This window comes from Ranitomeya imitator, chromosome 3 (genome assembly GCF_032444005.1).
Source record: "Ranitomeya imitator isolate aRanImi1 chromosome 3, aRanImi1.pri, whole genome shotgun sequence".
Lineage (NCBI taxonomy): Eukaryota > Metazoa > Chordata > Amphibia > Anura > Dendrobatidae > Ranitomeya > Ranitomeya imitator.
The window spans coordinates 210,362,212-210,388,980 of NC_091284.1; positions in this window are offsets into that span (position 1 = coordinate 210,362,212).

Below are 26,769 nucleotides of genomic sequence, written 5' to 3' on the forward strand. Positions count from 1 at the left end.
TACTTATCGACCTGTGCCATATGGATCCATCTCAGCGATTTTGCGCACACAGATGCTGTGCACACGCAATCTCTGCCGGGTGTCAGCTGATTCTCACAGCTGACTCCCAGCACTTAGTGCCAGGAGCACTCCTGCACTGCTCCCAGCACTTTAGCCCCTTAAATGCTGCTATAGAACTCGATCGCAGTATTTGGGAAGCAGGCAGAGGGGGAAAAAAGCCTGTTTTCCCTGTGATTGGAGACCCCGTGAAGTTATTGCAGAGTCCCGATAGTTACCAAAGCTAGCAAAGTTGCTTGATCTTGCTCAGAGCATGATGAAGCAAGTTTGACTGTCAGTGCAGCACTGATAGCTTGCATAGAATAGGGATGTTACACAAGTGATCAGCCTGCAAAAAATGAAAGTCCCTTAGTGGGATAAAGGAAGAAAGTGAAAATAAAATTGTAGTATATACTCGTGGATAAGCAAAGTTTTTCAGCACTTTTTTTGTACTGAAAAAACGCCCCCTCGGCTTATACACAAGTCATTAACCCAGAAAGACGGCGCGAAGTTGGAGCGGCAGAGCAGCGGGTCACAGAGGCAAAATGCAGCTAAAGCCTGTGACCACTGCTAAAGAGAAATGAATATTCACTTCGCTGGCAGTGAATATTCATTTCACTTATAGACTTCCCTCTTCCCCGAGTGCTGCTCCCAACTCTGTTCTGGACTGGGGACCCGCATCAAGTATGCACCTTCAGGTAAGGTCTCTAGGGGGATTCTTCGGCTGGAGGCCTCTCTGAGCTCCTTAGCCTCCTCTCCTCCAGCATTGTGGATCCAAGCAGGGTGTCGTGCTGGGCGCTCACGCGCGAGAAATTTCGGGCCTAAAGCCGGCGGCAGGAGGTCATGTCACACTTCGGCCGGCTTCAGCATACAGAGGCAGGATTCTTGGCGTTCCACGCTCAAACGCATTTGGCATTACAGCACAGATGGTGTCGGCGGGCCCCTCCCGCCATCCCCCACACTTGGACAAAGGAATCACCTAATCAGAGGACAGGTGCTGGAGTCCAGTTGCCCATATAAGAGCCCTTGACAAGGAAGACATCTACGGTAGGACCACTGTGGTAAACTGCATGGTGATGGTCGGTTCCTAGCACCCTCCCAGTCCCAGTAAGTACTCTGGCACTGGTTGTCCATTCCCTGTGTGCAGGTTTTAGAGCCTTATTCCTTCTCCCCTTTCTTGTAGGGGGACAAGGAACCTGCATCAGGGAGCAAGTCCAAGACTTCACAGAGATTTGCAGTCTGTACAAAAAAACTGGCCTCTTCGCAAAAGAAGACATTATGCAAGGAGTGCACTGAGAAAGTCATCAGGGAAGAGCAGCCATGCTTGATGGAAGAAACTAAGGGCCTAATCCAACAGGAGATAAAAACCTTCCTGGCTGCTTTTTCCCAGCCCGCACTCTCTGTGTCCCTCCAGAAGCTAAGAGGAGGAAGGGAATGATGACTCTCAGGATGAAACGTCGATCTAAACAACCTCTGGAAGAAGGAGAATTAATCCTGGACTCAGAGGTCTCCCAACAGGAAAGATATTATTTCTCAGGTGATATAGAGGAACTCCTCATGGCAGTAAGGTGGACCATGGAGATTGAGAAGACTACCCAGATGGTAGAGGAAGAAATGTTCGGGGGTCTCCGTTCTAGGAAGAAGCATGTATTTCCCATTCATAAAAACATTCAGGACCTGGTGCTAGAGGAGTGGGAGTCCCCAGAAAAGAGGCTAACCATTCCAGGGGAGATGAAGTACCGGTTCCCTATGGACGATGAAACTGCATCATGCTGGTCAGAGTTTCCAAAGGTCGACGTCCAGATTGCATGGGTAGCTAAAAAAAACATTACGATTTGAGCATGCCTCATAGTTGAAGGACCCTCTGGAACGCAAGATGAATGGGCTACTGAGGAAATCATGGGAAACCTCAGCATCTTTATTGATTACCAGCACTGTATCTACCTGTGTGGCCCAATCAATGTACCGTTGGCTGGGGCAGCTGGAAGAACACCTGTCCACGGGTACTGCCAGTACAGGTACAAGGGTACACCTAGCTTCTCTACCTCTCTAGAAGGCAACAGGTTCCTAGCAGATGCCTCTGCAGAATCCATAAGAGTGGCAGCAAGATCATCAGGGTTATAAAACTCTGTGAGACCAGCACTCTGGCTAAAAACCTGGAGCGGGGACATGACTTAAAAAATTAAGTTGTGTTCTATCCCCTTCAGAGGGAAATACATGTTTGGTCCTGCTCTCGACGAGCTGTTATAAAAGGTTTCATATAAAAAAGGTTTCCTGAACCTAGGAATACTATGAAAAAGAGCATACACCTGAGTACAAGGGGAAGTGCAAGTCAGGTCGCTGGAGCTACCCAAAAGGGGGAAAAGGCAGAAAACTTTTTTTTTTTCCCCACTCCCAGAGACAAAATAAGCCATGACTCCAACACAGTAGGAGGTCGCATCTCAAACTTCCTTGCACAGTGGCACAAGATCTATTCAGACCAATGGACTCTAACATCAGTCAGGGAAGGAATAAAGATAGTTTGCCTCATATCCTCCAAAAACGATAACGACAATGCGATTCTCCTCTCCAAAGCTACAGTCCACCTTGATAGCAGGGGTAAAAGGCCTATTATCTACAAAGGTAGTCTCCATAGTCCCGGAAAGGGAAAGAAACGGGGCATTACTCAAACCGGTTCATTACTCAAACCGGTTCCTCTTAAAATAAAACCAAACGGGTCCCATCAGGTTATACTCAATCTGTAACCCCTGAATTGTTAGATTCCATCATGAATTTTCTGTATGTTATGTATCCGTTCAGCAGTACCTCTCATTGGGCATGATTTTGTCATGGCGACAATAAACCTACAGGATGCATATTACCACATCCCGATCAATCCAACTTGTCAGAAATTCTTAAGATTCATAAATGCCCAGGGCAAGCACACAGTCCATTATAGTTACATAGTTATTAAGGTTGAAAGAAGACTATAAGTCCATCTAGTTCAACCCATAGCCTAACCTAACATGCCCTAACATGTTGATCCAGAGGAAGGCAAAAAAAACCATGTGGTAAAGAGTAAGCTCCACATTGGGGAAAAAAATTCCTTCCCGACTCCACATACGGCAATCAGACTAGTTCCCTGGATCAACACCCTATCAAGGAATCTAGTATATATTCCCTGTAACATTATACTTTTCCAGAAAGGTATCCAGTCCCCTCTTAAATTTAAGTAACGAATCACTCATTACAACATCATACGGCAGAGAGTTCCATAGTCTCACTGCTCTAACAGTAAAGAATCTGCGTCTGTTATTATGCTTAAACCTTCTTTCCTCCAGACGTAGAGGATGCCCCCTTGTCCCTGTCTCAGGTCTATGATTAAAAAGATCATCAGAAAGGTCTTTGTACTGTCCCCTCATATATTTATACATTAAAATAAGATCACCCCTTAGTCTTCGTTTTTCCAAACTAAATAGCCCCAAGTGTAATAACCTATCTTGGTATTGCAGACCCCCTAGTCCTCTAATAACCTTGGTCACTCTTCTCTGCACCCGCTCCAGTTCAGCTATGTCTTTCTTATACACCGGAGACCAGAACTGTGCACAGTATTCTAAGTGTGGTCGAACAAGTGACTTGTATAGAGGTAAAATTATGTTCTCATGAGCATCTATGCCTCTTAATGCATCCCATTATTTTATTTGCCTTAGTAGCAGCTGCCTGACACTGGCCACTGAATATGAGTTTGCCATCCACCCAGGTCTTTTTTTATTGACGGTTTTGCCCAGAGTTTTAGAATTAAGCACATAATTATACATCTTATTACTTCTACCCAAGTGCATGACCTTACATTTATCCCCATTAAAGCTCATTTGCCATTTATCAGTCCAAGCTTCTAGTTTACATAAATCATCCTGTAATATAAAATTGTCCTCCTCTGTATTGATTACCCTGCAGAGTTTAGTGTCATCTGCAAATATTGAAATTCTACTCTGAATGCCCCCTACAAGGTCATTAATAAATATGTTAAAAAGAAGAGGGCCCAATACTGACCCCTGTGGTACCCCACTGCTAACCGTGACCTAGTCCGAGTGTGCTCCATTAATAACCACCCTTTGTTTCCTATCCCTGAGCCAGCTCTCAACCCACTTACACATATTTTCCCCTATCCCCATTATTCTTATTTTATGTATCAACCTTTTGTGTGGTACCGTATCAAAAGCTTTTGAAAAGTCCATATACACTACATCTACTGGGTTCCCTTGGTCCAGTCCGGAACTTACCTCTTCATAGAAACTGATCAAATTAGTCTGACATGAACGGCCCCTATACAGATATATAATCACTGCACTCGTACTAAGAAAATGCTTGTTGCAGGTGAAAAAGTTTATTGAAACCAGTGTTGCAGTAAAAAAAAAACAGTGGTGATGCGATAGGCATAAATGACGTTTCGGCCAGCTCGTGGCCTTGATCACAATATCGCTGAAACAAATGACATAAAAACAAAATGAATAACTATATACAGAACATATTTACATATATACAGTTCACGAACACATGTCAGAGAACCAAGATTAGAGTGGAATATATGATGTCAGTGCTCCTAATTCTTGAGGACGAAAAAACGAACAATCGGGAGGCATGGAGATAGATATGGCATGCACTGAAGCTAGAGGATAAGACGATGATGATAATGCAACATACCCTAGTAGGAAAATTCCGTGTTTACTGCTGCACTACAGTGTTGCTAAGCGTATCAGCCAGAGAATGCGTACGGTAGTCCTAAAAAGTGATGAAACATGGAAGGTAATAGGAAATAATCAAGAGTATCACCAGAGGCTAAGATATATCTAGATGGAAAAAGACCATGACATACTTGCCAATCTATGTTTCTACTGCTCCTCATAAAGATATAGAAAATTAATTGATGCTGTACCATGGAGCATACATATAGTTGTGGCTGTAGGAACAGAAAAGAGTGAATTATCTGTTGGATCCGTATGAGGTGGATAGGACAAATGGACTATGGTATACTTGCCAGTTTAGTGCTCCTAATGTATAAAGTGTACCGGGCCGGTCGGCGTAGTATGGAGCGCACATATGGGGCTGGCTATGGAGGATATATAAAATATATATAATGGGTTAAGTCCATATTAAGTCCATACTGGGTATAAATAGGTAACCATAATGTACTTGCCGATTTAATTGTAGTACTATTCAAGCTATAATACACCGGATGTCCCCAGTATGTGGATGGTGCATAGGGATATAGCTGTGGGGACAGACGTATACAGGGTAAGTAGATTGTAAGGTAGGCTTATAACAGGTAATTTTGTAATATATGCGCTACCTGCCAGTATGTAGATTCCGTCCCAATACAACTGTATAGATCCTGTGTTCTGTATGCAATGAGAGCAGTAGTGCACATAGATTTAGCTGTAAAAGAAACTGGTGTAAGGGTAAAGTGTAATGGGAAGCCCGAGTAACTTATCTGGTAAATGGGGTCCTCACATCCGTAGTCCGCTGGTAGCGTTTGTGGTAGGGGGGGCCGGCGTTGGTGGCCAAGTGGTGGATGCAGACACACACCGGGTCTTTGCAGAGGAGCGGCTGCCATGTCGGTTCTGGCAGCACTGTATATAGCCCCAGCCGGTCAGGTGACCGGATATCCCTACTGGCACCCGCATCTGCGCAGTCAGTGTGGAGCTAGGTGAAAGAGCCCAGGGCCGCCGACGCATGCGCTGTGACTAAAGGGCCATGATGCCGAGGGGGACGCCAGCAGCTGTGTTCTGTACCTCAGAGCTGCAAGATGGCGCCCGCGCCTGCGCAATGTGAAGCTGGATAGAGATCCAGTGTAACAGCGTTGTGGAATGTGCGTTCAATTTGCAACTCCCTTAGTGGAGAAAGAGGGACATATCAGCGTTGCTAGGGAGGAAGAGGAGCGTGTCAGCGTTGTTAGAGGGCCCATGTGGGATGTACCGGTGTTCCAATTACACCTCTCTGACCGACAACAGGGACGCCCCAGCGTTACTAAGGGGGAAGGGAAAGAAGGGGGCGCTACAGCGTTACTCGTGTAAGATGTATTGAGAGATGTAATGTACAATTGTACAATTGTACAGGGGGCTGATCCTTAGAAACTCTGCAGACATAGAATGCATACATATATTTATCTATAACTGGTAGGAGTCCAAACTGAAATAAAGGAAAGAAATGGAGGAAAATAATAAAGTAAATGATTGAAACAAAAGGAAATAAATGGGAAAAACTGAAATAAAAGTCCCCTTGGGGAAAAAGAGACATAGGAATTTTTGGAATAAATAATCAAAAATGTGAAGATTGAAAAAAAATTGAAAAAAATAAAAATAAAGAAATAAAAAAAGATTAAAAATCTAAAAATAAAACCAATGAAAAAACAAAAGAAAAAAAGAAAAAAGGGGGAAGCTGAGGGTATAAAGCTTACCGTCTCGAAAGTGCAAGCGGTTGAGGCTACTAGTGCGGTGGGTCAATTCGTCTAGAAAAAAATAAGTTTATGTTAGCCAATCAATCTCACGGTTCAACCCCCTTGGGTGAAGGGTGTCTAGGGTGTAGATCCAAAAAGTTTCTCTTTGTTTTAAAAGCTGAATGTGATTGCCTCCCCTTCTCGGGCGAGGTACCTTCTCCACTATTTGGAACCTTAGTTGTGCAATATTATGTCTTGCTTCTTTGAAGTGTGATGGTAACGGTAGCCATAGTTTCTCACGCCTGATGGTAGATTTGTGGCTGGATATTCGATCCCTAATAGCCTGGGTAGTCTCCCCCACATATAAAAGCCCACATGGGCACTTTATAATGTAGACCACAAAACTCGTTGCACAGGTATAGTAGTCTTTAATGGGATATGATTTCCCCGTACGTGGATGCACCACCTCGTTCCCTTTAATAATGTTGGAGCAACTCATGCAACTCAAGCAGGGAAAGGTACCTGTTCTTTTTTGGTCAGTTAGGGTCCTAGTGAGTGGTAACTTGTGTGACCCTAGATCTGCTCTTACCAGCTTGTCCCGTATGTTCTTGGGTCGTCTGGTACACATTAACGGAGGATCCTTGAAGATAGGGATACTGGGATAGGCCTTGTTGAGGAGGGGCCAATGTCCACGAATGAGATTATGTATTTTGTGCATTGTGGGGTGATGGTTGTGCACAAAAGGAAGTCGTGGGTTTTTTTGTATGCTAACCGTCCCATCGTTTAAGTCACTGATGGCTCGGGATGATTCCATATGGAGGAGATTGGTTGGGTAGTTACGGGCCTCAAATTTTTGTGCCATTTCTTGTATTCTGGTTTCTCTAGTTCGAGGATCGGAGACGATTCTCGTTACCCTTTTAAACTGTGATCTGGGAAGGCTGTTCTTAATGGATTTGGGATGACAACTGTTAAATAGCAGAAGGCTGTTGCAATCGGTTGGTTTTGTGTGAATGTCCGTGCTAAGATAACCATGGATGTCCTTAAGTATTTTAGTATCTAGGAATGTTATCTCGTTATAGTGATGTATCAGTGTAAAAGACAGCTCAGGCCTGACCGTGTTAATGGTAGTATAGAATTCAAGGAGACTTGTCAGATCTCCTTGCCATATACAAAAGATATCATCTATGTACCTGTACCAGGTACGTGCGTGTTGTAGGAAGATGGGGTCTGAATATACGTGTTCCCTTTCGAAGCGGTCCATATATAGATTGGCATAGGCTGGGGCCACATTGGACCCCATGGCGGTACCGCATATCTGCACAAAAAAGTCGTCTTCAAATAAAAAGAAATTCTCTCTGAGTACTAGGTTCAATAGGTCCATACATAGTTCCTGGGAACACCTATCCACATTGGCCTCATTGAGTGTTAAGGATACTGCCTCAATGCCCTTATCGTGAGTAATTGATGTGTACAGACTGTTGACGTCGAGTGTACATAAAATACTGTCGTGTGGGATGTTGTTGATATTGCGGATTTTTGTGAGGAAATCTCCGGTATCTAATATGAATGACTTAGTCAATTTAGTATATGGTGTGAGGAGCTTCTCCAAAAACATGGACAATGGGTTTAGTACCGAGTCGGTTGAAGCCACTATAGGGCGACCGGGGGGATGTTGGAGATCTTTGTGGATTTTAGGCAGAATATAGATTACAGGAGTCACTGGATGGTTGTTGGTGAGATACATTTTTGTTTTGTTGTCAATAGTCTTTAATGATAGGTGTTTGTCCAGCACCTTCCTAATTTTTTGTTGTATGGAAAAAGTTGGGTCAGTCTGTAATTTTTTATAAGTCGTCGTGTCTGAGAGCTGTCTTCTCACTTCAGTCACATAGAAACTCTTGTCCATGACAACGATGGCTCCCCCCTTGTCCGCTGGTTTAATGATGATACTCTTATTCCCACTGAGTGAGTCTAAGGCCTGTTTCTCAAGGGGACCGAGATTATGGCGAACAGGGAGGAAGCCTAATCGCTGATCATGAAGTGTCTTTTTTATATCCCTATCGAGTAGATTAACAAAAGTCTCGACAGCATGGTTAGATTTGGGTGGAATGAAAGAACTACGGTTGCGTAGGCCAAGTTGGTCGATTGTGATACTGGGTCCCTCAATTTGAGCGGGTGTAGGAGCTGGTCTGGGGGTATTGGTGGATTCCTCAAAGTGTACTTTGAGCCTAATGTTCCTATAGAACCGCTGCAAATCCCTCTCAAGTTGGAAAGAGTCCCATTTGGGGGTGGGACAAAATGATAGACCCATATTTAAGACCTTAAGTTCCAAAGGAGAAAGAGTATAGTTAGAGATATTGATTACAGAGTTTGGACTCCTACCTGAGACCTGAGCGTCATGTGACGATCCACATCCCTTCTTCCTGGACCTCCGGGTTGGCGTGCGTTTTGTCCTAAAAAACGAAGTCCAGATGTTTGAGCTCCACCAGTCTCGCTGCCGGATCCTGCAGAGGAACCCCCGGCAGGTGAGGAGCCCCCTGAGTGATAGTTCCCTCCTGGGGTACGACGATATCTGGGTCTTGGACGTCTGGGGAAAGAATCTTCCCATTTGTAAACGCTGTTAGTCAGATAATCCTCAGTGTCTCTTTGGAATTTGGTGCGTTTCCTATCCTCCAAAGTTTTTTGGTGTGTTGTCAGAATAGAGTCCACTTTGTTCTTTAGTGTGGTGAACTCGGTACTGCTCAAGGTAGAAGTTAACTGTGTCTCAATGCTCTCTATATTTTCTTCCGTAGTTTTGATGGCTTCCTGAAGGTACTCAATGGTTAACAGTATGATGTCAAATGAGCACTTGTTCAAAATTTTTTGAAAGGTTGCACAGTACTTTTCGTTGTCTGAGAATAAAGTTGGACGCAGATTGCAACGTAGTCCTCGGGGTATTTTTCCTTGACGATGGTACTCTCCCAAGGTGGCACAATGCAGATCGTAGCCGATGAGTCTCTTCCTCTCCTTCTCCCAATCCCTTGATTTAACGTCCTTACTGGGTAGATGTAGAAAGTCCGTCTTCGTTTTTATTTTGGACAGGATGGTAGAGCCTGCAGCATCATCGTAGACGTAGGTCTCGGCTGACATGGATTCGGTCGGTGCTCAAAACCAAAAATCAGTCAATGTAGAGAATACGAAAGGCTAGCACTCGACTATTCAGGATGTGACGGTGCAAGTGAACGGAACCATAAGTCCCACGCAATATACAGATATATAATCACTGCACTCGTACTAAGAAAATGCTTGTTGCAGGTGAAAAAGTTTATTGAAACCAGTGTTGCAGTAAAAAAAAAAAAAAAACAGTGGTGATGCGATAGGCATAAATGACGTTTCGGCCAGCTCGTGGCCTTGATCACAATATCGCTGAAACAAATGACATAAAAACAAAATGAATAACTATATACAGAACATATTTACATATATACAGTTCACGAACACATGTCAGAGAACCAAGATTAGAGTGGAATATATGATGTCAGTGCTCCTAATTCTTGAGGACGAAAAAACGAACAATCGGGAGGCATGGAGATAGATATGGCATGCACTGAAGCTAGAGGATAAGACGATGATGATAATGCAACATACCCTAGTAGGAAAATTCCGTGTTTACTGCTGCACTACAGTGTTGCTAAGCGTATCAGCCAGAGAATGCGTACGGTAGTCCTAAAAAGTGATGAAACATGGAAGGTAATAGGAAATAATCAAGAGTATCACCAGAGGCTAAGATATATCTAGATGGAAAAAGACCATGACATACTTGCCAATCTATGTTTCTACTGCTCCTCATAAAGATATAGAAAATTAATTGATGCTGTACCATGGAGCATACATATAGTTGTGGCTGTAGGAACAGAAAAGAGTGAATTATCTGTTGGATCCGTATGAGGTGGATAGGACAAATGGACTATGGTATACTTGCCAGTTTAGTGCTCCTAATGTATAAAGTGTACCGGGCCGGTCGGCGTAGTATGGAGCGCACATATGGGGCTGGCTATGGAGGATATATAAAATATAGTGGACTCTATTCTGACAACACACCAAAAAACTTTGGAGGATAGGAAACGCACCAAATTCCAAAGAGACACTGAGGATTATCTGACTAACAGCGTTTACAAATGGGAAGATTCTTTCCCCAGACGTCCAAGACCCAGATATCGTCGTACCCCAGGAGGGAACTATCACTCAGGGGGCTCCTCACCTGCCGGGGGTTCCTCTGCAGGATCCGGCAGCGAGACTGGTGGAGCTCAAACATCTGGACTTCGTTTTTTAGGACAAAACGCACGCCAACCCGGAGGTCCAGGAAGAAGGGATGTGGATCGTCACATGACGCTCAGGTCTCAGGTAGGAGTCCAAACTCTGTAATCAATATCTCTAACTATACTCTTTCTCCTTTGGAACTTAAGGTCTTAAATATGGGTCTATCATTTTGTCCCACCCCCAAATGGGACTCTTTCCAACTTGAGAGGGATTTGCAGCGGTTCTATAGGAACATTAGGCTCAAAGTACACTTTGAGGAATCCACCAATACCCCCAGACCAGCTCCTACACCCGCTCAAATTGAGGGACCCAGTATCACAATCGACCAACTTGGCCTACGCAACCGTAGTTCTTTCATTCCACCCAAATCTAACCATGCTGTCGAGACTTTTGTTAATCTACTCGATAGGGATATAAAAAAGACACTTCATGATCAGCGATTAGGCTTCCTCCCTGTTCGCCATAATCTCGGTCCCCTTGAGAAACAGGCCTTAGACTCACTCAGTGGGAATAAGAGTATCATCATTAAACCAGCGGACAAGGGGGGAGCCATCGTTGTCATGGACAAGAGTTTCTATGTGACTGAAGTGAGAAGACAGCTCTCAGACACGACGACTTATAAAAAATTACAGACTGACCCAACTTTTTCCATACAACAAAAAATTAGGAAGGTGCTGGACAAACACCTATCATTAAAGACTATTGACAACAAAACAAAAATGTATCTCACCAACAACCATCCAGTGACTCCTGTAATCTATATTCTGCCTAAAATCCACAAAGATCTCCAACATCCCCCCGGTCGCCCTATAGTGGCTTCAACCGACTCGGTACTAAACCCATTGTCCATGTTTTTGGAGAAGCTCCTCACACCATATACTAAATTGACTAAGTCATTCATATTAGATACCGGAGATTTCCTCACAAAAATCCGCAATATCAACAACATCCCACACGACAGTATTTTATGTACACTCGACGTCAACAGTCTGTACACATCAATTACTCACGATAAGGGCATTGAGGCAGTATCCTTAACACTCAATGAGGCCAATGTGGATAGGTGTTCCCAGGAACTATGTATGGACCTATTGAACCTAGTACTCAGAGAGAATTTCTTTTTATTTGAAGACGACTTTTTTGTGCAGATATGCGGTACCGCCATGGGGTCCAATGTGGCCCCAGCCTATGCCAATCTATATATGGACCGCTTCGAAAGGGAACACGTATATTCAGACCCCATCTTCCTACAACACGCACGTACCTGGTACAGGTACATAGATGATATCTTTTGTATATGGCAAGGAGATCTGACAAGTCTCCTTGAATTCTATACTACCATTAACACGGTCAGGCCTGAGCTGTCTTTTACACTGATACATCACTATAACGAGATAACATTCCTAGATACTAAAATACTTAAGGACATCCATGGTTATCTTAGCACGGACATTCACACAAAACCAACCGATTGCAACAGCCTTCTGCTATTTAACAGTTGTCATCCCAAATCCATTAAGAACAGCCTTCCCAGATCACAGTTTAAAAGGGTAACGAGAATCGTCTCCGATCCTCGAACTAGAGAAACCAGAATACAAGAAATGGCACAAAAATTTGAGGCCCGTAACTACCCAACCAATCTCCTCCATATGGAATCATCCCGAGCCATCAGTGACTTAAACGATGGGACGGTTAGCATACAAAAAAACCCACGACTTCCTTTTGTGCACAACCATCACCCCACAATGCACAAAATACATAATCTCATTCGTGGACATTGGCCCCTCCTCAACAAGGCCTATCCCAGTATCCCTATCTTCAAGGATCCTCCGTTAATGTGTACCAGACGACCCAAGAACATACGGGACAAGCTGGTAAGAGCAGATCTAGGGTCACACAAGTTACCACTCACTAGGACCCTAACTGACCAAAAAAGAACAGGTACCTTTCCCTGCTTGAGTTGCATGAGTTGCTCCAACATTATTAAAGGGAACGAGGTGGTGCATCCACGTACGGGGAAATCATATCCCATTAAAGACTACTATACCTGTGCAACGAGTTTTGTGGTCTACATTATAAAGTGCCCATGTGGGCTTTTATATGTGGGGGAGACTACCCAGGCTATTAGGGATCGAATATCCAGCCACAAATCTACCATCAGGCGTGAGAAACTATGGCTACCGTTACCATCACACTTCAAAGAAGCAAGACATAATATTGCACAACTAAGGTTCCAAATAGTGGAGAAGGTACCTCGCCCGAGAAGGGGAGGCAATCACATTCAGCTTTTAAAACAAAGAGAAACTTTTTGGATCTACACCCTAGACACCCTTCACCCAAGGGGGTTGAACCGTGAGATTGATTGGCTAACATAAACTTATTTTTTTCTAGACGAATTGACCCACCGCACTAGTAGCCTCAACCGCTTGCACTTTCGAGACGGTAAGCTTTATACCCTCAGCTTCCCCCTTTTTTCTTTTTTTCTTTTGTTTTTTCATTGGTTTTATTTTTAGATTTTTAATCTTTTTTTATTTCTTTATTTTTATTTTTTTCAATTTTTTTTCAATCTTCACATTTTTGATTATTTATTCCAAAAATTCCTATGTCTCTTTTTCCCCAAGGGGACTTTTATTTCAGTTTTTCCCATTTATTTCCTTTTGTTTCAATCATTTACTTTATTATTTTCCTCCATTTCTTTCCTTTATTTCAGTTTGGACTCCTACCAGTTATAGATAAATATATGTATGCATTCTATGTCTGCAGAGTTTCTAAGGATCAGCCCCCTGTACAATTGTACAATTGTACATTACATCTCTCAATACATCTTACACGAGTAACGCTGTAGCGCCCCCTTCTTTCCCTTCCCCCTTAGTAACGCTGGGGCGTCCCTGTTGTCGGTCAGAGAGGTGTAATTGGAACACCGGTACATCCCACATGGGCCCTCTAACAACGCTGACACGCTCCTCTTCCTCCCTAGCAACGCTGATATGTCCCTCTTTCTCCACTAAGGGAGTTGCAAATTGAACGCACATTCCACAACGCTGTTACACTGGATCTCTATCCAGCTTCACATTGCGCAGGCGCGGGCGCCATCTTGCAGCTCTGAGGTACAGAACACAGCTGCTGGCGTCCCCCTCGGCATCATGGCCCTTTAGTCACAGCGCATGCGTCGGCGGCCCTGGGCTCTTTCACCTAGCTCCACACTGACTGCGCAGATGCGGGTGCCAGTAGGGATATCCGGTCACCTGACCGGCTGGGGCTATATACAGTGCTGCCAGAACCGACATGGCAGCCGCTCCTCTGCAAAGACCCGGTGTGTGTCTGCATCCACCACTTGGCCACCAACGCCGGCCCCCCCTACCACAAACGCTACCAGCGGACTACGGATGTGAGGACCCCATTTACCAGATAAGTTACTCGGGCTTCCCATTACACTTTACCCTTACACCAGTTTCTTTTACAGCTAAATCTATGTGCACTACTGCTCTCATTGCATACAGAACACAGGATCTATACAGTTGTATTGGGACGGAATCTACATACTGGCAGGTAGCGCATATATTACAAAATTACCTGTTATAAGCCTACCTTACAATCTACTTACCCTGTATACGTCTGTCCCCACAACTATATCCCTATGCACCATCCACATACTGGGGACATCCGGTGTATTATAGCTTGAATAGTACTACAATTAAATCGGCAAGTACATTATGGTTACCTATTTATACCCAGTATGGACTTAATATGGACTTAACCCATTATATATATTTTATATATCCTCCATAGCCAGCCCCATATGTGCGCTCCATACTACGCCGACCGGCCCGGTACACTTTATACATTAGGAGCACTAAACTGGCAAGTATACCATAGTCCATTTGTCCTATCCACCTCATACGGATCCAACAGATAATTCACTCTTTTCTGTTCCTACAGCCACAACTATATGTATGCTCCATGGTACAGCATCAATTAATTTTCTATATCTTTATGAGGAGCAGTAGAAACATAGATTGGCAAGTATGTCATGGTCTTTTTCCATCTAGATATATCTTAGCCTCTGGTGATACTCTTGATTATTTCCTATTACCTTCCATGTTTCATCACTTTTTAGGACTACCGTACGCATTCTCTGGCTGATACGCTTAGCAACACTGTAGTGCAGCAGTAAACACGGAATTTTCCTACTAGGGTATGTTGCATTATCATCATCGTCTTATCCTCTAGCTTCAGTGCATGCCATATCTATCTCCATGCCTCCCGATTGTTCGTTTTTTCGTCCTCAAGAATTAGGAGCACTGACATCATATATTCCACTCTAATCTTGGTTCTCTGACATGTGTTCGTGAACTGTATATATGTAAATATGTTCTGTATATAGTTATTCATTTTGTTTTTATGTCATTTGTTTCAGCGATATTGTGATCAAGGCCACGAGCTGGCCGAAACGTCATTTATGCCTATCGCATCACCACTGTTTTTTTTTTTTTTTTTTTTACTGCAACACTGGTTTCAATAAACTTTTTCACCTGCAACAAGCATTTTCTTAGTACGAGTGCAGTGATTATATATCTGTATATTGCGTGGGACTTATGGTTCCGTTCACTTGCACCGTCACATCCTGAATAGTCGAGTGCTAGCCTTTCGTATTCTCTACATGAACGGCCCCTAGTAAACCCGTGCTGATACTGGGTCATAAGGTTATTCCTCTTCAGATACTCCAGTATAGCATCCCTTAGAATGCCCTCCAGGATTTTACCCACAGTAGAGGTTAAGCTTACTGGCCTATAATTACCGAGTTCAGTTTTTGTCCCCTTTTTGAATATTGGCACCACATTTGCTATACGCCAGTCCTGTGGTACAGACCCTGTTATTATGGAGTCTTTAAAGATTAAAAATAATGGTCTATCAATGACTGTACTTAATTCCTGCAGTACTCGAGGGTGTATCCCATCCGGGCCCGGAGATTTGTCAATTTTAGTGATTTTTAGACGCCGCCGCACTTCCTGCTGGGTTAAGCAGGTGACATTTAATTGGGAATTTTTATCACTAGACATTTTGTCTGCCATGGGATTTTCTTGTGCAAATACTGATGAAAAAAAGTCATTTAGCATATTGGCTTTTTCCTCATCCTCATCCACCATTTCACCCAGACTATTTTTAAGGGGGCCAACACTATCATTTTTTAGTTTCTTACTATTTATGTAGTTAAAGAATATTTTAGGATTATTTTTACTCTCTCTGGCAATGAGTCTCTCTGTCTCAATCTTTGCTGCCTTGATTTGCTTTTTTACAGAATTTATTTAATTTTCTGTATTTATTTAATGCCTCCTCACTACCTACTTCCTTTAATTCTCTAAATGCTTTCTTTTTGTCACTTATTGCGCCCCTTACAGCTCTATTTAGCCATATTGGTTTCCTCCTATTCCTAGTATGTTTATTCCCATACGGTATATACTGTGCACAGGTCCTATCCAGGATGCTAATAAACGTCTCCCATTTTCTTTGTGTATTTTTATGACTCAGGATATCGTCCCAGTTAATTGCACCAAGATCCTCTCTCATCCGTTGGGAATTTGCCCTCCTGAAGTTTAGTGTCCTTGTAACCCCTCTATTACACATCTTTTTAAAGGATACATGAAAACTTATTATTTTGTGATCGCTATTTCCCAAGTGACCCCCAACCCTTACATTTGCTATGCGGTCTGGCCTGTTGGTTATATTAGGTCTAGCAGTGCCCCCCTTCTTGTTGGGTCCTGAACCAGTTGTGAAAGGTAATTGTCTCTCATAGTTGTCAAAAACCGATTACCTTTGCTGGAACTGCAGGCAGGTTTCTGTTCCCCAATCTATTTCAGGGTAGTTGAAGTCCCCCATAATAACGACTTCCCCTTGAGTTGCAGCTTCATCTATTTGCTTTACGGGGATATTCTCCATTGCTTCCATTATTTTTGGAGATTTATAACAAACCCCTATCAGTAATTTATTATTTTTTCCCCCTCCCCTTATCTCCACCCACAGGCATTCTACATTTTCATTATATTCACCTATATTATCACGCAGGATGGGTTTTAAGGATGATTTTACATACAGACACACCCCTCCCCCTCCCTTATCTATACGGTCATTTCTGAACAGACTATAGCCCTGCAAGTTAACAGCCCAGTCATGGCTCTCATCCAGCCATGTTTCAGATATCCCCACCATGTCATAATTATGCTCCAACAACATTAATTCTAATTCGTCCATTTTGTTGGCGAGGCTTCTGGCATTAGTATACATGCACTTGATGTTCCTCTCTGCACCTCTATTTCTTAAATTATTAACTGTTCTAACCCCACCCCCATGCCACCGCCACCTCCAACTTCCTTATTTGTGCCCAGGTCTCTATCTGCACTATCTTCCCCTCCTATAAAATGAATACCCCCCCCCCCATTCCCTAGTTTAAACACTCCTCCAACCTTCTAGCCATTTTCTCCCCCAGCACAGCTGCACCTTCCCCATTGAGATGCAGCCCATCCCTAGCGTAGAGCCTGTAGCCAACTGAGAAGTCGGCCCAGTTCTGAAGGAACCCAAACCCCTCCTTCCTACACCAATTCTTGAGCCACTTATTAATCTCCCGTTGCCTCTCTGGCGTGGCACGTGGTACAGGCAGTATTTCGGAAAATACCACGTTGAAGGTCCTTGCTTTCAGCTTGCAGCCTAATTCCCTGAAATCATCTTTAAGGACCTTCCACCTACCTCTAACTTTGTCATTTGTGCCAATGTGCACCATGACCACTGGGTCCTCACCAGCCCCTCCCAGTAATCTGTCCACCCGATCAGCGATGTGTCGGACTCGAGCGCCAGGTAGGCAGCACACCGTTCGACGATCCCTGTCTTTGTGACAGATTGCCCTATCTGTTCCCCTAATAATTGAGTCGCCCACTACCAGCACCTGTCTGGCCTGCCCTGCGCTCCTATTTCCCTCCTTACTGGAGCAGTCACTCCTCCGGCTTTCAGAGGACATGCCGGGCTGCAGCAGTGCTACCTCTGTACTGGCACCCCCCTCATCTGCCAACTTAGCAAACTTATTGGGGTGTTCCAGATCAGGACTAGCCTCCCTGGCACTCTTCCCTCTACCCCGCTTCCTAACTGTCACCCAGCTTCCTACTTCACCATCCTGCAGCTCCATCCTACCATCCTCTGTTTTTATTAATCCTCCACTTCACAGTCTAGGTCAACTGACTGGGGCATTGGTAGCATCACTTTCCCTTCACTGTTGCTTCAAAGTGTGTTCCCCACCATATTAAAGAAGCACTACTCCTCCTCCCATCAAAGTTTTTATCCGGCAGTCATTATATTATATAGCACTGTTTACTTACAATTGCTCATTTTGCCTTTCTACCCAGATAACTCTTCTTTACTCTATGCAGAAACATTAAAGGGAATCTGTCACCTCATTTTTTGCATAAAAGCTGCGGCCACCGCCATCAGGGGCTTATCTACAGCATTCTGTAATGCTGTACATAAGCCCCCAATGTAACCTGAAAGATAAGAAAAACAAGTTAGATTATACTCACCCAGGGGCGGTCCGGTGTGGTTCAGGTCCGATGAGCGTCGCAGGTCCGGGTCCGGTGCCTTCCATCTTCTTGCGATGACGCCCTCTTTCTTGCTTCTGTTGCGGCTCCTGCACAGGCTTAATTCTCTGCCCTGTTGAGGGCAGCGTAAAGTACTGCAGTGCGCAAGCACCGGGAAAGGCCAGATAGGGTGTGCAATAACTCATTATGTTTTCAGGGTTTCACTACTTTATATCTAAGAATATATATGCAAAACCAAGAATATGGGCCGGAGCATAAGTTGGCATACGTGCCGTGTGTAAGAGCATGTTCACACTGTGGTCATTTTATAGACAAAACCCCAGAAAAACAAAACAAAATGAGCACATACCTTACTGTAAGTAAATAGTAATAGTACATGTCAATAACTTGGGCTAATTAGGACAGAGGCATGGCCCCCAACTTTCTGAGATAGGAATTTCATCATATTCATATTGAGGTCGGCTGGCACAAGGTGAGGTTTTAATACTAGAGCCAGGATAGGACCGTCCCAATTGGGCACACCTTATCCAGGTGGGATGGCTTTTACGCTTTTTGAACAAAAGTGTTTACCAAGTACCTTATGTTATTTACATATTCTATATACTTACTATAAGTTATATGCTCATGCTCATTTTGTATTTTTTTTGTTTTGTCTAAGAAGATCTGTCAAAGAACAAATCAGAATAGCATCTTCAAGCAGACTGATGCAAATGTGAGTGGGTGCAAGTTGCTGTGACTGTGTTATTTTTTAAGCATTTTTTAATTTATTTTTTCAGACATTTTCTGAAGTGCACCTGGTTAAGAAAAAAAACTCTGTGTACACATAAACAGAATGTGCAGGTTGATTATACATCAATATTTTGGACATTTGTTATCACTCATATGGTACTAAGCCTTATTTAGGCAAAGCAATCATTTTACATAACTGCATAGATTGTAACCATGTACATACACAGTGTGCTTAATGTCTCTTGTGTTGGATTCTCTTTTGCCGTTGTACTTGTCAGTATTAGAAATAGTCACAAGATGGCAGTATTCACAACACTTCTTCACAGTGGAACAGACTTTCTTTTCCATTAAGTATTTACACTTGCTGCATCACCACCTTTGGATCTATACTATTGGTGCCCAGTCAACATTATAGTGATGTAATAGTCAAATATTCAGCGTTATAGAGATGTGCAAACAGCTATGTGTTGGTTCTTAACAACATCCTGGTATAATTATGCATTAGGGGGTTTTTTTTTGCAATTTTGGTTGTTATGAGTATTTCTAGTTTATGGTTCAGCCATGATTAGAAAAAAAAGGTATTCATATAAAGTTGCATAAACCGATCAACAGCCACTATCTTTATATACCCAGATGCTGCTAGGTAGGGATGAGGGAACCTTAATTAATCGGGTTCGGCTGAAATTTATGAAAAGTTTTGTTCAGGAACCAGAACGGTATCTGAGCTTGAACCCAAACCCCATTCAAGTAAATGGAAGGGCCCAAACATCCTGCGGTTCCCACACTTCCACACAGGACAGCATGTGAGTCAACAGCTGTGAAGGCAGTGATAAGGTTACCGCCGGTCATGCTTCGACTGATTACTACTCTCATCATGGTACGCTTGGTCTCGCTGATATCAGTGAGAGCAGGCGACCCTAATGAGTATTCATGAGCCAGCACCTGTCACCTCAAATTGGCAGGACAGGTAAATGCCTTTTTTCCGGTCCGATGGGCGGCGTTTCGTCTTCATTTCTCCACCCCATCCGTCCCTGTTGTCTGCAATATGTTCGAGAATTAGGAGCTGCAGCGTGAAGACCAGAAGAGGACGTCATCTGATGAAGATGGGAGGCACGACCCGGACCAGCAGCGGGAACGCCCCTGGGTGTGTATAATCTAACATCTTTTTCTCATCTTTTAGGATACATCAAGGGCTTATCTACAGCATTACGGAATGCTGTTGATAAGCCCAGGATGCCGGTGGGCTTACCTCACCCACGATTTTGGGGTGACAGATTCCCTTTAATAACAGCTCAGAGCTGTCTGCATAGCCTTCACTAATCATTAAAATAAGTAGAACCACAAAGAAAAATGACATTGGGTCCCCTGTATTTTTAATAACCAGGAAAGGTTAAGCTGACAGCTGCGGGCTGATATTAATTGGCTGTGGCTGGGGCTATGGATAGACTAGACTAATAAACCAGCCCTCACCCACCCCAGAAATGGCACATCCATTAATGGCGTTGCGCCTCAGCTCTTCCTTCTTGCCCTGGTGCATTTGTAAGCGGGGTAATGGTTCTCTGTAATGCACTACCCCAAGCAATTAATTTAGAGTGTTCTCTAATTTTTTTTTTTTTTTTAGAGAAACATATCCCATCATCTTTTTAATATTTTCAGGTTGATGTCAGTTGTATAATGTCCGCTGACTTCAAGCCCAGGGGTTAGGAATGGAGAGTTGTCTATCAGACACTCCCCATTACTCATCACTAACCCACAGTCAAAAGTAACAAAAGAAAGAGAAAAGTCCTTTAATTGTAGAAAACAGTCTCCAAACCTCTTTTATTACTCATTTATTACCTTTAAAAAAAGACAAAAAGGTGTCCGGAATGGACCCCGAACATTACAGTTCGGGTTCTCCCATCGCTACTGCTAAAGGCAAGGACATTTTGGGAACAAGTGCTATAAAAGACAAAATGATGTGATAAATGAAAGGAGAACTTAGAATAGTTAAATTAGCAAGATGATGGGATAGGTTTCTCTAAAAAGATGTGATTAAGGGCACACTTTAAACTTTGGACACTTGAAATTAATTGTTTTGGGTAGTGCATAAGAGAAGTTTTGTAGATGCAAGTGGGAGGCTCAGGTTATGGAGGATGTTAGTCTTCGATCATTAGCAGAACAGATGATGGAGGAGATGTAGAGTGGAGAGCTTTGTGGGTGAATATAAGAAGTTTGTTATATTTTACAGCAGATGGGGTGACCAGTGCAATGACTGGCACAGGCTTGAGTTATCGTTATAGTGGCTGGACAGAAATATGAGCCTGGCTTCTACATTTAGGCTAGAGTGGGGAGAGTTTGGTATGAGTTGCAGAAGTCTAGACGAGAATAAGGCTACTTTCACACTAGCATCGGTACGGGGCCGTCGCCATGCGTCGGCCCGACGCAGGTTGTGAAAAAAATGAACAACGGGGGCTGCAGATGCAGTTTTTCAACGCATCCGCTGCCCCATTGTAATGTCCGGGGAGGAGGGGGCGGAGTTCCGACCGCACAGGCGCAGTCGGAAATGGCGGACTCGACGCACAAAAAAAGTTACATGTAACATTTTTTTCTGCCGACGGTGCGCCAAAACATGACGCATCCATCGCACAACGGATGCGACGTGTGGCCATACGTCGCAATGCGTCGGCTAATGCAAGTCTATGGAGAAAAAACGCATTCTCCATGCAATTCGCATTCGCATTCTCCAACGCATGCGGGCAACTTTGCAGGATGCGTTTCTCCAAAACGACGCTGTCACGATCCATGTTTGGATCTGTGGCAGATCTGGTTTCCCTCTGATTTAAACCTTTTTTCCTTTCTGGTCATCGGTGGTTAATGCAGTTCTCCCCCCGGTGGCCACTGGTGTTATTGCATTACTGCTGGGTTAGCTGATGTTTGTGACCACTCCCACCATCCTTTATAAGGTCACCTGGTGCATCAGCTGACTGTTGGTTATACAGGTCCTTCTGGAGATCAACCTCGCAGTAGCAGCTTCCTGGTGTCAGCCAAGTCTGGTGTTTGGAGCTCAGTTGCTGTACTTTCTGTGTTGTGGAGTCTGCAGCGTCATGCACAAGCTAAGTTCTGAGTTTTGCTACTTTGTAGTTTGTGCATTCACCTTTTTGTATTGTGTTCCCCTCACTGTAATATTGTTTATTCCTGTTTATTGCTTTGTGGTGCTGTTTGCACTGTTCACCTCCTGTGGTGGGGGTTTAGTTCAGGGTTTATTAGGAGACAGGCACAGGTCGGTGACTTAGGCCTCCCTACCTTCAAGAGTACCCCCAAGTTAAGGAAAGACAGGGCTTCCCTTAGCCTGAGGGGCAGTTCAGGGGCCCAGATTCCTCATCTTCTGTTTTCCTGTTTCTGCCCCGTGACAGACGCATTGCGACGTACGTCACACAACGCAAGTGTGAAAGTAGCCTAAGAAGAACAGAAAGAGATTTTTCAGTTTCAAGGGTAAGAAAGGGGAGTGAAGGAAACATTGGAGTCAAATATAAGTTCAAGATAGCAAGAGTGCTGCCTGTGAATATAGTAGTGCCACACAAAGGGGTTAATACCCATGGCTAGTGTTGAGCGATACCTTCCGATATCGGGAAATATTGGATCGGATTGGATCGAACGGATAACCCAAAAATATTGGATATCGCCGATTCCAATACCGGAAACCAATACAAGTCAATGGGACACAAATATCGGAATGAAAATAAACCCTTTCTTTCCTTGTGGGTTAATTGTACATGAAGGAAAACAACTAAGAATAATGTAGAATGTATTGGGGGAGGTGGAGGAGACATTAAAGGCATAGAGGTTTAGCCCAATCAAATGGAATAGCAGGAATTAATTTTTTTTTTAAGACGTTCGGAGTTACAAAGATATTGACTATGTTAAGCTTTTTTATATTTTATCAGATATTTATGTTTCACTACTTCCATGCTACTTCACCTCTACGCATCTTTTTAATCAACTTCTTCTTTACCTTATTCATCTTCTTCTTCACCTTCTTCCTATTATTTTTTTACATTCTTCATATTCTTCTTATTCAACTATTATTATTCTTCATATTCTACTTCTTCATATTCTTATTCTTCATCATATTCTTATTTATGACAGGCAGTCCTGTAGTTATCTATAAAAGTTTGAAGATTACACCTTCTGTTCTGCCTGTCACAAGATTTACAACATTATTTGTCCATGTTCAGTTTTGCCTGCAGCAGCAGGTATTTTCCAGGGGCACCACGAGGAGGAACGTACTCAGCCCCATACATTGCTTAGTCTTCTTCTGCTTATAATTTAGATAATATCTTTTGCTCTGATTTTTAGTCTTATGCTTAATGTTCTTCTGCTTTTTGTTCTGCAGCTTCTTGTTCTTCTGCTTCTTGGTCTTCCATCTCTTGTTCTTCTGTATCTTGGTGGTAGTCTTCTTGTTCTTTGTCCTTTTGGTCACCTTCTTCAGGGTCATCTTCTTGGTCTTCTTTGGGGTGGTCTTCAGGGTCGTCATCTCCAGGGTCGTCGTTTTCGCGATCGTCGTCTTCTTCCGGGTGGTCTCCAGGGTCGTCGTTTTCGGGGTGGTCTTCAGAATCATCGTCAGGGAGATCCAGAGTGATTACCAAAAACCATTTCAAAAAGCTTGAACTTGGAAATGTAGCCGAAGGTACAAAAAGGCTGAGGAACTGCCGAGAACCAGCTGACGGTACTGGAACCCGGATGGGTAGCCGAAACCCACAGTCCTACAGGGGGAGCTTGTCCTATTGGCACTACGGAACCAGCCTTCATTGCCAGATCCTGCAGCCCACATAAGAAGCACCTAAACTGCAGGCACCATAGAGTCAGCTAACCCGACCGCAACCCGACAGGACATCGTATTGGAGGCAAAGTGATGTTGACACTACCCAGAAACAGCTGGCATGCTGGAACCAGGCTGGGCAGGAGGAAGTACCCATGCCAAAGACACTGCCGAGAACCAGCTGACGGTAATGGAACCCAGATGGGTAGCAGAAGGTACAAGACCCAAAGACACTGCCGAGAACCAGCTGACGGTAATGGAACCCAGATGGGTAGCAGAAGGTACAAGAGCCAAAAACACTGCCGAGAACCAGCTGACGATACTGGAACCCAGATGGGTAGCAGAAGGTACAAGAGCCAAAGACACTGCCGAGAACCAGCTGACGATACTGGAACCCAGATGGGTTGCAGAAGGTACAAGAGCCAAAAACACTGCCGAGAACCAGCTGACGATACTGGAACCCAGATGGGTAGCAGAAGGTACAAGAGCCAAAAACACTGCCGAGAACCAGCTGACGATACTGGAACCCAGATGGGTAGCAGAAGGTACAAGAGCCAAAAACACTGCCGAGAACCAGCTGACGATACTGGAACCCAGATGGGTAGCAGAAGGTACAAGAGCCAAAAACACTGCCGAGAACCAGCTGACGATACTGGAACCCAGATGGGTAGCAGAAGGTACAAGACCCAAAGACACTGCCGAGAACCAGCTAACAGTAATGGAACCCAGATGGGTAGCAGAAGGTACAAGAGCCAAAAACACTGCCGAGAACCAGCTGACGATACTGGAACCCAGATGGGTAGCAGAAGGTACAAGAGCCAAAGACCCTGCCGAGAACCAGCTGACGATACTGGAACCCAGATGGGTAGCAGAAGGTACAAGAGCCAAAAACACTGCCGAGAACCAGCTGACGATACTGGAACCCAGATAGGTAGCAGAAGGTACAAGAGCCAAAAACACTGCCGAGAACCAGCTGATGATACTGGAACCCAGATAGGTAGCAGAAGGTACAAGAGCCAAAGACACTGCCGAGAACTAGCTGACGGTACTGGAAACCGGATGGGTAGCAGAAGATACAAGAGCCAATGGAACTACCGAGGACCAGCTGATGGTACTTGAACCCGGTTACTAAGCAGGAGGTACCCATGCCAGAAAGCACTACCAAGGACCAGCAGACGTTGGTGGAACTCTGATACCGAGAAGGAGGCACCTAAAACAAAGGCTCTGCCTGGAACCAGCTGACGATACTGGAACCCAGGGGGACATATTCAAGGTTGACTTCCAAAGAACCAGCTAATGGTACTGGAACTCAGATAGGCAGCAGAAGGTACCCATGAAAAAAAAGTTGCAAGGCCACGAGCCGGCCCGAGTTACCGAAACCCACAGTCCTACAGGGGGAGCTTGTCCTATTGGTACTACGGAACCAGCCTTCATTGCCAGATCCCGCAGCCCGCATAAGAAGCACCTAAACTGCAGGCACCATTGAGTCGGCTAACCCGACCGCAACCCGACAGGACAACGTATTGGAGGCAAAGTGACGTTGACACTACCCGGAAACAGCTGGCATGCTGGAACCAGGCTGGGCAGGAGGAAGTACCCGTGCCAAAGACACTGCCGAGAACCAGCTGACGATACTGGAACCCGGATGGGAAGCAGAAGGTACAAGAGCCAAAGACACTGCCGAGAACTAGCTGATGGTACTGGAACCCAGATGGGTAGCAGAAGGTACAAGAGCCAAAGAAACTGCCGAGAACCAGCTGACAGTACTGGAACCCTGATGGGTAGCAGAAGGTACAAGAGCCAATGGAACTACCGAGGACCAGCTGAAGGTACTGGAACCCGGTTACTAAGCAGGAGGTACCCGTGCCAGAAAGCACTACCAAGGACCAGCAGAAGTTGGTGGAACTCGGATACCGAGAAGGAGGCACCTAAGCCAAAGGCTCTGCCTGGAACCAGTTGACCAGGGGGACCCATGAAAAAAAAGTTGCAAGGCCACGAGCCGGCCCGAGTTACCGAAACCCACAGTCCTACAGGGGGAGCTTGTCCTATTGGTACTACGGAACCAGCCTTCATTGCCAAATCCTGCAGCCCACATAGGAAGCACCTAAACTGCAGGCACCATAGAGTCGGCTAACCCGATCACAACCCAGCAGGACAACGTATTGGAGGCAAAGTGACGTTGTCACTACCCGGAAACAGCTGACGTGCTGGAACCAGGCTGGGTAGGAGGGAGTATCCGTGCAAAAGACACTGCCGGGAAACAGCTGGCTGTGCTGGAACCCAGTGTAAATACTGGAAACAGAGTGGAGGCAGAGGCCTAATTGGAGCAAGTTTAAAATCTGTGAACAGAGCAGGTGAAATTGCCGGACACACAGCAAGGGATCAGCTGATGTTACTGAACCCCAATAACACAGGAGCAAGTGTTGACTGTGCAGATGGCACTTCTGAGCAGCAACTGGCAGTGTTGGAGCCGAGGGTAAATAATAGAAACAGAGTGGAGGCAGAGGCGTAATTGGAACAAGTTTAAAATCTGTAGTAGTGTGAGTGTGGATGTAGCAGGAGAAATTGCCGAACACACAGCGGGGGATCAGCTGACGTTACTGAAACCCAATAACACAGGAGCAAGTGTTGACTGTGCAGACGGCACTTCTGAGCAGCAACTGGCAGTGTTGGAGCCGAGGGTAAATAATAGAAACAGAGTGGAGGCAGAGGCGTAATTGGAGCAAGTTTAAAATCTGTAGTAGTGTGAGTGTGGATGTAGCAGGAGAAATTGCCGAACACACAGCGGGGGATCAGCTGACGTTACTGAACCCCAATAATACAGGAGCAAGTGTTGACTGTGCAGACGGCACTTCTGAGCAGCAACTGGCAGTGTTGGAGCCGAGGGTAAATAATAGAAACAGAGTGGAGGCAGA